Genomic DNA, 13,094 nt, shown 5'->3' with positions numbered 1-13,094 from the left:
TAAGTAAAGAACATATATAATATGTTTTGTGACAATAAGGTTTTTTTAAACAAATTTTTATTGATAGAATGAAAGACTAAATTCGTAGATAGATATGATAGAAGAATTGATGGTTTGCGTTTAAGCAAAAGTTCCAGTAAATCAAAATTTAACGGTGGATTTGGACTTTTTTACAAATTTAATAGGTAAAAATATGAATTACGTAAAGTTTTATAGTATATTGTAATTTTTTTGTAACAGCATTAAAAATAATTACCGTTAACAACTAGAAAAACAATGCGCATAAAAAGCACCTACTTCCGAGAGCAGGAGTCGGGCTTCAAACAAAACAATGAAATCTAGTTACAAAGTAAGCGTTGAGTTAAACTTCTATGCCTACGTGCTTTCTTTAAATTTTTAAAATTAAATCTAGTCTTTCTACAATTTCCTTTCTAATCTGTAGTACTACCTCAGCTTTATGTACAATTATGCATTTAGACAACTTTCAATTTCTGGCTCTCCAGCAGCAACAACAACTCAGTGGGATCCTACAAGTGGGGTATGAGGAGGGTAATGTGTACGCAGACCTTACCCATACCCAAGAGGGCAAAGAAGCTATTTCAGAAAGACCTTCGGCTCGAGAGGAAGAATAGGAACCAGTAAATAACAACAACAAGGCCAGGGCACTAGAAAATCGAAGAAAGCAGTAGCAATAGCAATAGCCACAAACAGTAACACGATAGGGTACTAGAAAACCGAAGAAGATAGTACTAAAACAACCCTAATACTGGCATTCTAAGAATCGAAGACAATGTACTAGTCATCTAGCCCTAATAAACCTGGAACATATCAGAAAAATACACGACGACCTATTACCCTTCTACCCTAATATTCGACCTCCATACCCTCTTGTCAAGGGCCATGTCCTCCGTAAGCTAAAGTCGTGCCATGTTATGCCTGATCACCACTCCCAGTACTTCTTAGGCCGCCCTTTATCTCTTCTCCTACCTGCCTATGCCAGCCGTTCACATCTCCTCAGTGGGGCATCTAGGCTTCTCCTTCTCACATACCCAAACCATCTAAGCCTCACTTCACACATCTTATCTTCCAAAGGAACCACACCCACTTTCTCCCGAATATCCTCATTCCTAATCTTGTCCAACCTTGTGTGCCCCCACAATCCATCACAACATCCTCATTTCGGCTACGTTCATCTTTTAGATATGGGAGTTCTTGACTGACCAGCATTCTGCCCCATACAACATAGCCGATCTAACCGTTGCCTTGTAGAACTGACCCTTATATTTTGGTGGCACATTCTTGTCACACAGGAAGCTCAATGCTAGCCTCCATTTCATCCACCCCGCACCTATACGGTGTTGTTACGACCAAGAATTTCCACCCCCGGGACCGTGATGGTGCTTAACATTTCACTTGCTAGGAAAGCAAATGTTAGAATAGTTTTCATCCATTTTTACCATTCAAATTAACTAATACCGAGTAAACTGAAATGAAACTAAAATAGAGTGCGAAAACCCATAATAACAACAATATCTAGGTACAATCCTAGAATTGGTGTCACAAGTGCACGAACGACTAGAAATATATAAATAATGGTCTGAATGAAAGTAAAACTGTCTGAAATGAAATAAACAGCTAGGATAAGGTAGAAGGGGACTTCAGGGTTACGAGGCCGAACAATTATACCTCAAGTCTCCATCGGAATACCAATCCGAGCAATATATTGACCACCGCCAGGACCGATTCCAAAATCTGCACAAGAAGTGTCGAGCCTAACCTCAACGAAGTAGTGACGAGGCTAAGGCGAGTCACTTATCATAACCTGTACGCAATATAATAATAATAACAGAAGAGAGCGCATGAAAAGTAAGGCAATTAAGTGATGAAAATAAACTCAATCTTCGAAACCAGTAAAACCAAAAACATTCGTCCTCAGAATCTCGTATGAAAATACTGAAAGCTAACACAATACAACAATGAATACAAAACAGACAATCCTTTGCGGCGCGCAACCCGATCCCACCGTACAACTCAATATCCTACCTTATTTCATCGTTTCAATATTAAGAATAACAAGTAAAAATTCGTTGCGGCACGCAACCCGATCCCACCATATAATCAGAATCAATATCATAATCCTCCCTCATTTCACCATGCCAAAATTAAATATAAAATCTGTTGCGGCATGCAATCCGATCCCACCAAATAATATCAATCCTCTTATTTCACCCGTTGCAGCATACAACCCAATCCATAAACAAAATCAATAAATGAAATCAACTCAACAACTCGAATCTCAAGAATCACTACAATTAAAGAATATGAAAGCAAAGCCATAAGGGAACCTCGTACCAAATCAAAGAATGCTACAATTGATACAAAGCAACAAGACAAGCCAAATACAAAATAATTAAAGTGTACAAATAGGACAATTAAGGCAAGTAGCAATTAATCATGGAAGCATGGGAAAAATGAACATTCTAATACTAAACTAATAAGTGACAAGTAGCAAGTTAAGGCATAAGAAGCAATTTAAAACATGCAACAATTAAGACATGGAATAAAATAACTAACGAAATACGGGAAAAGCATGGAAACAATTACTTTGGCACCGTATACGCCACACATGTAATTCACACATCACATATTTCAAAGGGTTTCTAATTCGCTCAAGTCAAGGTTAGACCCAACATTTATCTCGCTCTGCAAGCAAATCAAAGCTCAACTGGGGCCTTTCCTCTAAAATTTGGCTCTGAACCAACCGAATCTAACCAAAATCGACTTCATATCAACAAACAATGCCAGGGACGTCAATTACAATACATAAAGCTAAGATCTTTACGCTTTTTCCAAAAAGTCAACAAAAGTCAACCCTGGCACACTTGATCAAAACTCGAGATTCGAACCAAAACCCGATTACCCATTCACCCCCGAGCCCGGTTATGTAATTAGTTTCGAAATCTAACCTCAATTCGAGATCTAAATTCCATATTTACAAAAATTCTTAATTCTGCCCAAGCCCCTAATTTCTACCATGAAAATCCTAGATTTGATGTTAAAAACTTATGAAATGTAATGGTTAATTGAAAAGAAATAGATTAAAGTCACTTACCAATGAATTTAGGAAGAAAATCTCTTGGAAAAATCGCCTCTAAAGTGTTTAGGGTTGAGAGTTTGTGAAAAATGAGCCAAATCCCGCCTTGCCCTCTTTTTGTCCAGGCGCAGATGTCACAAAAGCGACCATTTGTGAACCCCGCAAATGCGAGAAATCCTTCACAAATGCAAAGACACTCCATCTCTACTTTCATCTCAATTGCGATGAATTGTTCACAATTGCAAACACTGGAAAACTGCAAATGCGAACTAGCCTACCTGAGTACCCTTTCGCTAATGCGAAGAAATTGTTCGCAAATGCGAAGCTGACAGGGCCCCTCTACTATTGCAAATGCGATTCTAACCTCGCAATTGCAAGGTCTGAGGCCTGTGCATGTACTAGCAAAAATCCTAACTCTTTCAAACACTCCACCACGCGTCCAAAACTCACCCGAGCCCTCGGGGCTCCACCAAATATGCACACAAGTGTAATAACATCATACGAACTTGATCGCGCGATCAAAACACCAAAATAACACCTAGAACTATGAATCAGACACCAAAACGGATGGAATTTTCAAAGAAACTTAAGAACATGCAACTTTACAACCAGACGTTCGAATCACGTCAAATCAACTCCGTTTTGCACCAAATTTTGCAGACAAGTCATAAATACTGAAATAAACCTATACCAAGTTCCGAAACTGATATCCGAACCTGGTAGCAATAAAGTCAACCTACAGTCAAACTTAGAAATTCTTTAAACCTTTAAATTTCTAGTTTTCAACAAACTACATCAGTTCAAGCTAGGGACATCCGAATTCAATTCTAGGCATACGCCCAAGTCCCATATCACGGTACGGACCCACCGGGACACAAAACGTTGACCAAAGTTAACTTAAATGAATTTTAAGGTACGATTCCATATTTTCATCAATTTTCTCATAAAAACTTTTTAGAAAGAGGACACGGACTGCAACACGTAAATCGATGTAGGCTAAATGGAGCTATTCGAGATCTCAGAACATAAAAATGAAAGGTAAAACTATAAATGGCCTATCAGGTCATCACATTCTCCACCTCTAAAATAGACATTCGTCCTCGAACGGACATAGAAAGGTACTTGGACTGGTGAAAAGGTGTGGATACCTACTCCGCATATCCGACTCGGAATCCCACGTGGATGTCTCGATTGGATGACTTCTCCACTGCACTCGAACTAAAGGATAACTCTTAGACCTCAACTGCTAGACCCGCCGGGCTAGAATAGCCACCGGCTCCTCCTCATAAGTCAAATCCTTGTGCAATTGAACTGATATAAAATCTAACACATGGGATAAATCCCCGTGATACTTCCGGAGCATAGACACATGGTACACCGGATAGACTATTGATAAAATGGGTGGCAATGCCAGCTTATAGTCCACCTTACCCACTCTCTCAAGAATCTCAAAGGGCCCGATATAACTAGGGCTCAACTTACCCTTCTTTCCGAATTTCATCACACCCTTAATGGGTGAAACCCGGAGTAATACCATCCCTCCAACCATGAATGCAACATCACGAACTCTATGGTCGGCATAACTCTTCTGCCTAGACTGAGCGATGCGAAGTTGATCCTGAATAATCTTGACCTTATCCAAGGCATCCTGAACCAAATTGGTACCCAACAACCGACCCTCTCCCGGCTCGAATCATCCAACTAGCGAACGACACTGCTTCCCATATAATGCCTAATAGGTAGCCATCTGAATGCTCGAATGCTACCTGTTGTTGTAGGCAAACTCCACAAGCGACAAGAATTGATCCAAAGAACCCCCAAAATCCATAACGCAAGCGCGAAACATATCCTCCAATATCTGAATAGTTCGCTCGGACTGTCTGTCTGTCTGAGGGTGAAATGATGTACTCAACTTAACTCGTGTGCCTAACTCATGCTATATGGCCCTCCACAACTACGAGATGAACTGCGTACCCTGATGAGAAATGATAGACACAGATACACCGTGAAGACGGATGATCTCGCGGATGTAGATCTTAACTAACCGCTCTGAAAAATAGGTAACTGCTACTAGAATGAAATGTGCCGACTTGGTCAACCTGTCCACAATGACCCGTACCTCATCAAAATTCTTCTGAGTCCATGGGAGTCCAACAACAAAATTCATAGTGATACGCTCCCACTTCCACTCAGGAATCTCTTGCCTCTGAAGCTAACTACCAGGCCTTTGATGCTCGTACTTTACTTGCTGACAATTTAGACACCGAGCTACATATGCAACTATATCCTTCTTCATCCTCCTCCACCAATACTACTGTCGCAAGTCCTAATACATCTTGGTGGCACCCGGATGAATAGAATATCGGGAACTATGGTCCTCCTCAAGAATCAAATCATGAAGCCCATTCACATTGAGCAGACAATACGACCCTGCATCTGTAAAACCCCACCATCTCCAATAGTAACATGCTTGGCACTACCGTGCCGCACCGTGTCCTTAAGGAGAAGAAAATCATGATACTGACACTCTATGATGCGCTCATACAAGGAAGACCGAATGAGTATGAAAGCTAGAACATGCCTAGGCTCCGAAACATCTAACCACGCGAACTGATTGTCCAAAACCTGAACATCTACTGCAAGCGGCCTCTCACTAACTGGAATGTATGCAAGGCTACCCATACGTACAACCTTTCTACTCAAGGCATCGGCCACCACATTGGCCTTCCCGGGATGATACAAAATGGTGATATCATAGTCTTTCAACAACTCCAACTACCTCCTATGCCTCAAGTTGAGATCCTTTTGCTTGAAAAAATACTATAGACTCCGATGATCCATGAATACCTTGCATGACACACCGTAAAGATAGTGCCTCCAAATCTTTAGTGCATGAACAATGGCTGCCAATCTAAGTCATGAACAGAGTAATTCTTCTCATGAACCTTAAACTACCGTTGCGCGTATGCAATCACCTTGCCATCCTACATCAATACTGCACCGAGCCCAATACGAGATACATCACAATACACCATGTAGGATCCTGAACCTGTGGGCAACACCAACACTTGCGCCATAGTACAAGAAGTCTTGAGCTTTGAAAAGCTCAACTCACTCATCCGACCATCTGAATGGGGCACCATTCTAGTTTAATCTAGTCAATGGGCTTCTAAAGATGAAAACCCCTCTACGAACCAGTGATACTAAACCGCCAAACCCAGGAAACTCTAGATCTTTGTAGCTGAAGTAGGTCTAGGCCAGTTCTAAACTGCCTCAATCTTCTTAGGATCCACTTTTATGCCTTCTGCCGATACAACATGCCCCAAAAATGTGACTGAGTCTAACCAAAACTCATACTTTGAAAACTTGGCATATAACTGCTATCTCTTAGAGTCTGAAGTACAATCCGAAGATATTGCTCATGCTCTTCTTGATTGAAGGAGTAGATAAAGATATTATTAATGAGTACAATCACAAAAGAATTCAAATAGGGTGTGAACACCGGTTCATCAAATCCATAAATGCTACTGGGGCATTTGTCAACCTAAATGACATCACTAGGAACTCATAATGCCCATACCGAGTCCGAAAAGCTATCTTAGGGATATCGGATGCCCTAATCTTCAATTGATGGTAGCCAGACCTCAAATCAATCTTTGAAAACATCTTGGCACCCTGAAGCTGATCAAATAAGTCATCAATCCTCGGCAACAGATACTTGTTCTTGATAGTGACTTTGTTCAATTGGCAATAGTCTATACACATCCTTATCGACCCATATTAATTCTTCACGAACAATACAGGCACACCCCAGGGCGAGACACTAGGTCTAATGAATCCCTTATCAAGTAAAATTTTCAACTGCTCATTCAATTCCTTCAACTCTGGCGGGGCCATACGGTATGGTAGAATAGAAATAGGCTAAGTGCTGATAAGTTAGGATTTTAACATGTTTTATGCCCCTACTTGCCTATGATTTGATTATATATTGTTACAAAATAGTCCTAAAAGGCTCACAAGTTGTGCTTGATCGCAAGTTTGATCGACAAAGTGACAAAATGTCAAAGATCGGCTCAAAAAGGAGTGAAACCTGCTCAAGTATTAAAGACCAAGAAATATTGAGAAAAGAAGGCCTAGTGCGAACCGCACAAAGTGGAATGCGGCCGCACTAGGTGGTTCAAAGAGTTGGTAAATCCGGACTAGAAGAAGCGCGGCCGCGATACACATCTCGCGGTCTGCGGTGAAGGCTACGCGACCGCACTACTCTTTTGTGCGGTCCGCGGTCATGAGGTTCAGAGAGATTGAGTTTGCAAAGATAGTGCCATGCGGTCTGCGGACCGTGCCAGCTCCCTTCGCGGCTGCGGTCCATTCTATACGGTCCGCGGAGTCCAAGTACAGAGAAGCAGAAGTAAGCCCAGTGCGGTCGTGGTCCATTTAATGCGGCCCGCACCCGCATGGGTATTTTTGTGCAGTTTTTTCAGCCTAGTATAAATAGAACATTTTACCATTTTTTAGGTAATCAGATACATCAGTAAAGAGCTGCAATCGTGAGAACGTGTTTTGTAGCCATTTTTGACACCTTTGCTTTACATTTACGATAGATTCTTGTAATTTAATTTTAGCAATTAATTAATATGCTTAGTTCTTCATCTATTTCTTCAATTTCTTTATCTAGCATGAGTATCTAAACCCATTGGTTAGGGTTGTGGCTTAACCCTAGTGTGGATAATTGATGAGTGTTGCCATCTAGTGTTAGATTGACTATGGGTGTTTGCTATTTGGGTTGATTTTATATTTTAATCTAGGATTGGTGGTTGCAAACACTGATTAAAGTTTTGTGGGTTTAACTCTTCTTGATAAAGAGAGTCTATAACCCCAAAATTGACCCAACAAGGAATTAGGATGGACTCAGGAGCAATGATAGTCCCAATTAACGGGTTAAACCTCGAAAGAGTAATTACCCTACTTGAACCCTAGTTTCTTGGTCTAATTTGCCTACCTATTTGGTCTCGAGAGAGTCAATTGGGAAAAGTCACTTTCTCTACCGAGAGGTGTGAGAGTGGGTAAAATTGTGCAACGGTTATAGCATAAGCCCCAATTATGTCAATCGAACCTTAGTAACATCTACCCGTCAATTAGCCACTTAGGTAGTGTCACGACCCTAGTGCCCTTCTTCCCATTAGATACAACTTAGCAATATTCTCATAGCATAATTTAGTGTTAATCAATAGTTTTACAAAAATAGTTATAATTTGAAAACCTAAAAATGCTTGAAGTGACATTAGGAGTACAAACACATCTCTAGGATAGACAGACAATCCAACTCCACTACTAGCTCCTTGAGGAATTCGATCCCGACCTTCATATCAGGTAAAAGCTATTGCGACCTGCTCTTCCTACCTTAGTGTAGCGTTGAGTTGGTAGTGATCACTTTTTGGCGCCGTTGCCGGGGAGCTTACGGTGTAGACTATCTGTTTATTTAGTTTTGTGTTTTGCTTCTCTTTCCTTCTTGTTTACTAATTTTGTTTATGTCGATCAATCATGTACAAATGGCTCTTAATGCAAATTACCCTCTCGGCAACGTGATAGTGGGGGATGAGGTAGAGGATCTAGAACAAGATGAGGTCTTACCTCAAGTTCCACGGAGGGGCCGAAATGCCAATATAAATGCAAATGCGAACAACAATATTCCAGACCCTCCTCCGCAACAGCCGAGAGTGGCTCCCAGAGTTTTACCAAATCAAGGATACGCTAGTGCTATTGTACCTCCCCGAATCCGGTTGGGGAACTTTCAAATCACAAATGTTATGTTGACCTTGCTCGAGCAAAGAGGGTATTTCATGGGCGCCTCCGATCAAAATGCCTACAAGCACTTCAAGGGGTTCGTGGATACATGCTGGGGGTAGCAAGCAAACAAACGTGTCCGAGGATGCGTTGAGATTGAGGCTTTTCCCATTCTCTCTTCGGGGTAAAGCATTGGATTGGTTAGAAAGGCTCCCCAATCATTCTATTACAACATGGGATGAATTGGCGGACAATTTTATTGCCAAGTTCTTTTCTCCAAATCATATGGCAACTCTTCGGGATGAAATTCTAGCCTTCAAGCAAGAGCCAACGGAACCTTTGCACGAGATATGGGAAAGATATAGAACAATGGTGAAAGAGTGCTCTAATAACGACATGACCGAGGATATGATTCAACAAACCTTTTATCGGGACATCAACACCACGAATCAATGCATTGTGAACCAATTGGCCGAAGGGAACTTTATGAAACTTTCTTACCAAGAGGCATGTGATGTACTTGATGAAATGGACAACACCTCTTCGGCATGGCAAAGCCGAGCAAATGTGCCCCAAGGTGACCCTACGGTCATCCATTTGCACAAGGAATTGCACGATCATGGCCAAGCTATTGCCGAGCTTACAACAACTATGAATTAATTGGAAAAGGCGCAATTGCAACAAGTCTAAAACCCGCGCCAAGTCAATGCAATGGAAGGTGTTTCTATGTTGAAAAGGAGGCAAAGAGGGAAACATCCTCAAGGTAATTGTGAACAATATGACAACAACAATGATGGTGGTGGTTATTCAAATGAGTGCTATGATGACCAAAGCAAAGAGGTCCAATAAATAACTACCAAGGGAATAGAGGCAACTCTTTGAATCAACAATGGCATCCTTAAGGAAATTGGGGCAATCAACAACAAGGCGGAGGTAATTGGAATAACAACAATCAACAACAAGGTGGTGGCAATTGGAATAATAACAACCAAAACAACAATTGGGGTAATCAAAGCAACCAAGGGAATTGGAATGGTAATAAAAATAATTAGGGCAACAACAACAATCAAGGAGGGTGGAACAATAGTGGGAACAAAGGCAACCGGGGGCAAGACTTTCAAAGCCCCCATGTACCAACAACCGAACAATCTACCCCCCTTTCCTTATCAAGGTCCAAGTTCCTCCGGGAGTGATATAGGGCGAATTGAAAGCATGTTCGAGCAAATGATGAAAAAGAACCAAGATTCTGATGCCAAATTAGCTTCTCATAATACATCTATCCGGAACTTGGAGGTGCAATTAGGCCAAATCTCTCAAGCGTTGAATACTCGTCCCAAGGGTGCGCTACCAAGTGATATGGTAGTGAACCCGAAGGGTGGGAATAATAATCATGTGATGGAGGTTACAACAAGAAGTGGGAGAGGCGGTGATATGAATGCCTCAAAGCAAAAGCAAGTTATGGATGAAGATGTTGAGTTGCGGGATGATGATGTACCTTTGATTGTTGATGATGTGGTTAATCAAAATGTGAACAATGATGTGCGGATTGATATTAATGATGAAGCCGAGGTAGAGACTCAGGATGCCGTGAACCCATCTAAGGAACACGTGATTGACATGCCCACGCCGGTTGTACAAAAGGCCAAGACACCTTTGCCTAGGCCACCTCCACCTTATCCTCAATGGTTAGCAAAGCAAAAGAGTGACAATCAATTCAAAAAGTTCATTGACATGATGAAGAGCTTCATAATCCATGTGCCTTTGGTGGAGGTGCTTGAGCAAATGCTGGGGTACGCTAAGTTCATGAAAGATTTGGTAACAAAGAAGAGGTCGATGGAGTGTGAAACAATTAAAATGACTCATCAAGTGAGTGCCATAGTGCATTCAATGGCACCCAAGCTTGAGGATCCCGGAGCTTTTACTATCCCTTGTACTATCGGAAGTGTGGATTTTGCCAAGGCCCTTTGTGACTTGGGGGCTAGCATAAATTTGATGCCGTACTCGGTCTTCAAGACTTTGGGAATTGGACAACCCCGACCCACTTCAATAAGACTTCAAATGGCGGATCGATCGATGAAGTGACCTTTGGGCATAATCGATGATGTACTTGTCCGGGTGGATAAGTTTATACTGCTGGCTGACTTTGTCATATTAGATTGTGAGGTGGACTTTGAAGTGCCGATTATTCTTGGTAGGCCTTTCCTAGCTACGGGGAAGGCATTGATTGATGTTGAAGCGGGTGAGTTGACTTTCCGAGTGGGGGATGAGAAAGTGGTATTCCATGTTTGCAAATCAATGAGATAACCTAATAACACGGAGGTGTGTTTATTTGTAGACATTGTCATAGTTGTGATAGTGGATGACACAAGTTCCATGGTTCATGTTGAAGATCCCCTTGAGGTCGTGCTTCTTAATATGGATGTCAATGATGATGCTAGTAGATTGGAGTGCGTGAATGCATTGCATGGTATGGGTTCATATTCATATGAGCCTAGGAGGCTATCTTTGGATCTTGAAAACCACAAAACTCCACCAATAAAGCCATCGATTGAGGAGCCACCGGTGTTGGAGTTGAAGCCACTTCCTCCACACCTCAGGTATGAATTCTTGGGTTCAAATTCTACTTTACCTGTTATTCTTTCTTCTTGCCTTACTAATATGCAGGTTGAGGCCACCTTGGCGGTTTTTCAAAAGCGGAAAAGGACAATCAGATGGACTCTAGCTGATATTCGGGGAATAAGCCCCGCATTTTGCATGCACAAAATCATCTTGGAGGAGGATGCAAAGCCTTGTTTGGAGCATCAAAGAAGACTAAATGAGGCGATGCAAGAGGTGGTGAAGAAAAAGGTTATCAAATGGCTAGATGCAGGGGTAGTTTATCCTATCTCTGACAGTTCGTGGACCTCTCCGGTGCAATGTGTGCTGAAGAAGGGTGGTATGACCGTGGTGACCAATGACAACAATGAGCTCATTCCCACTAGAATGGTCACTGGGTGGAGAGTTTGTATGGATTACCGGAAGCTGAACAAGGTGACTAGAAAAGATCATTTCCCATTGCCATTCCTTGACCAAATGCTTGATCGTCTTGCAGGCCGGGCTTTCTATTATTTTTTGGATGGTTACTCGGGGTACAATCAAATTCTAATTACCCCGGAGGACCAAGAGAAGACCACCTTTACATGTCCTTATGGCACATTCACTTTCTCTAGATTGCCATTTGGATTGTGTAATGCTCCGGCGACCTTCCAACGATGCATGATGGATATTTTCACCGACATAGTGGAGGATATCTTGGAGGTCTTCATGGATGATTTCAGCGTGTTTGGGGATTCTTTTGAGGAGTTCTTGGTAAACTTGGATAGAGTATTGGCCCGATGTGAAGACACCAACCTTGTTCTCAATTGGGAAAAGTGCCATTTTATGGTAGAAGAAGGTATAGTGTTGGGTCACAAGATCTCGAAGCGAGGAATTGAAGTTGATAAGGCCAAGATTGAGGTTATTTTGAGGCTCCCTCCCCCTACTTCTGTCAAAGGGGTGAGGAGTTTCCTTGGGCACACGGGTTTCTACTGAAGGTTCATAAAAGATTTTTCTAAAGTGGTACATCCGTTGTGCAAGTTGCTAGAGAAAGATGCAAAGTTCTTGTTCAATGAGAGTTTATGCACGCATTCGAGCTTCTTAAGCTCAAGTTGACTTCTACCCCCATCATTACCGTACCAAATTGAAGCTTGCCTTTTGAGCTCATGTGTGATGCTAGTGATGTTGCAGTTGGGGCTATTTTGGGCCAAAGAATCAACAAGATGTTTCATCCAGTGTACTACGCAAGCAAGACCATGAATGAGGCTCAAAGAAACTATACAGTCACCGAGAAAGAATTGTTGACTATTGTGTTTGGTATGGAAAATTTTCGACCTTACCTTATGGGGGCCAAAGTTATAGTGCACACCGATCACACCGCCCTTAGGTATTTGATGACCAAGAAAGACTCCAAGGCGAGATTGATGAGATAGGTGTTACTTCTTCAAGAGTTTGATCTAGAAATTGTTGACCGGAAGGGTAGTGAGAATCAAGTGGCTGACCACTTGTCCCATTTAGAGGAGGAGGGGAGGCCTTGTGACGGCCTTGAGATCAATGATTCATTTCCCGACGAACAACTCCTTGCAGTGTTAATGAAGGATATGCCATGGTTTGCCGATGTTGCCAATTACCTTGTGACCAG

The sequence above is a fragment of the Nicotiana sylvestris genome, chromosome 6, assembly GCF_000393655.2.
Source record: "Nicotiana sylvestris chromosome 6, ASM39365v2, whole genome shotgun sequence".
Lineage (NCBI taxonomy): Eukaryota > Viridiplantae > Streptophyta > Magnoliopsida > Solanales > Solanaceae > Nicotiana > Nicotiana sylvestris.
This window is presented reverse-complemented; position numbering follows the sequence as displayed.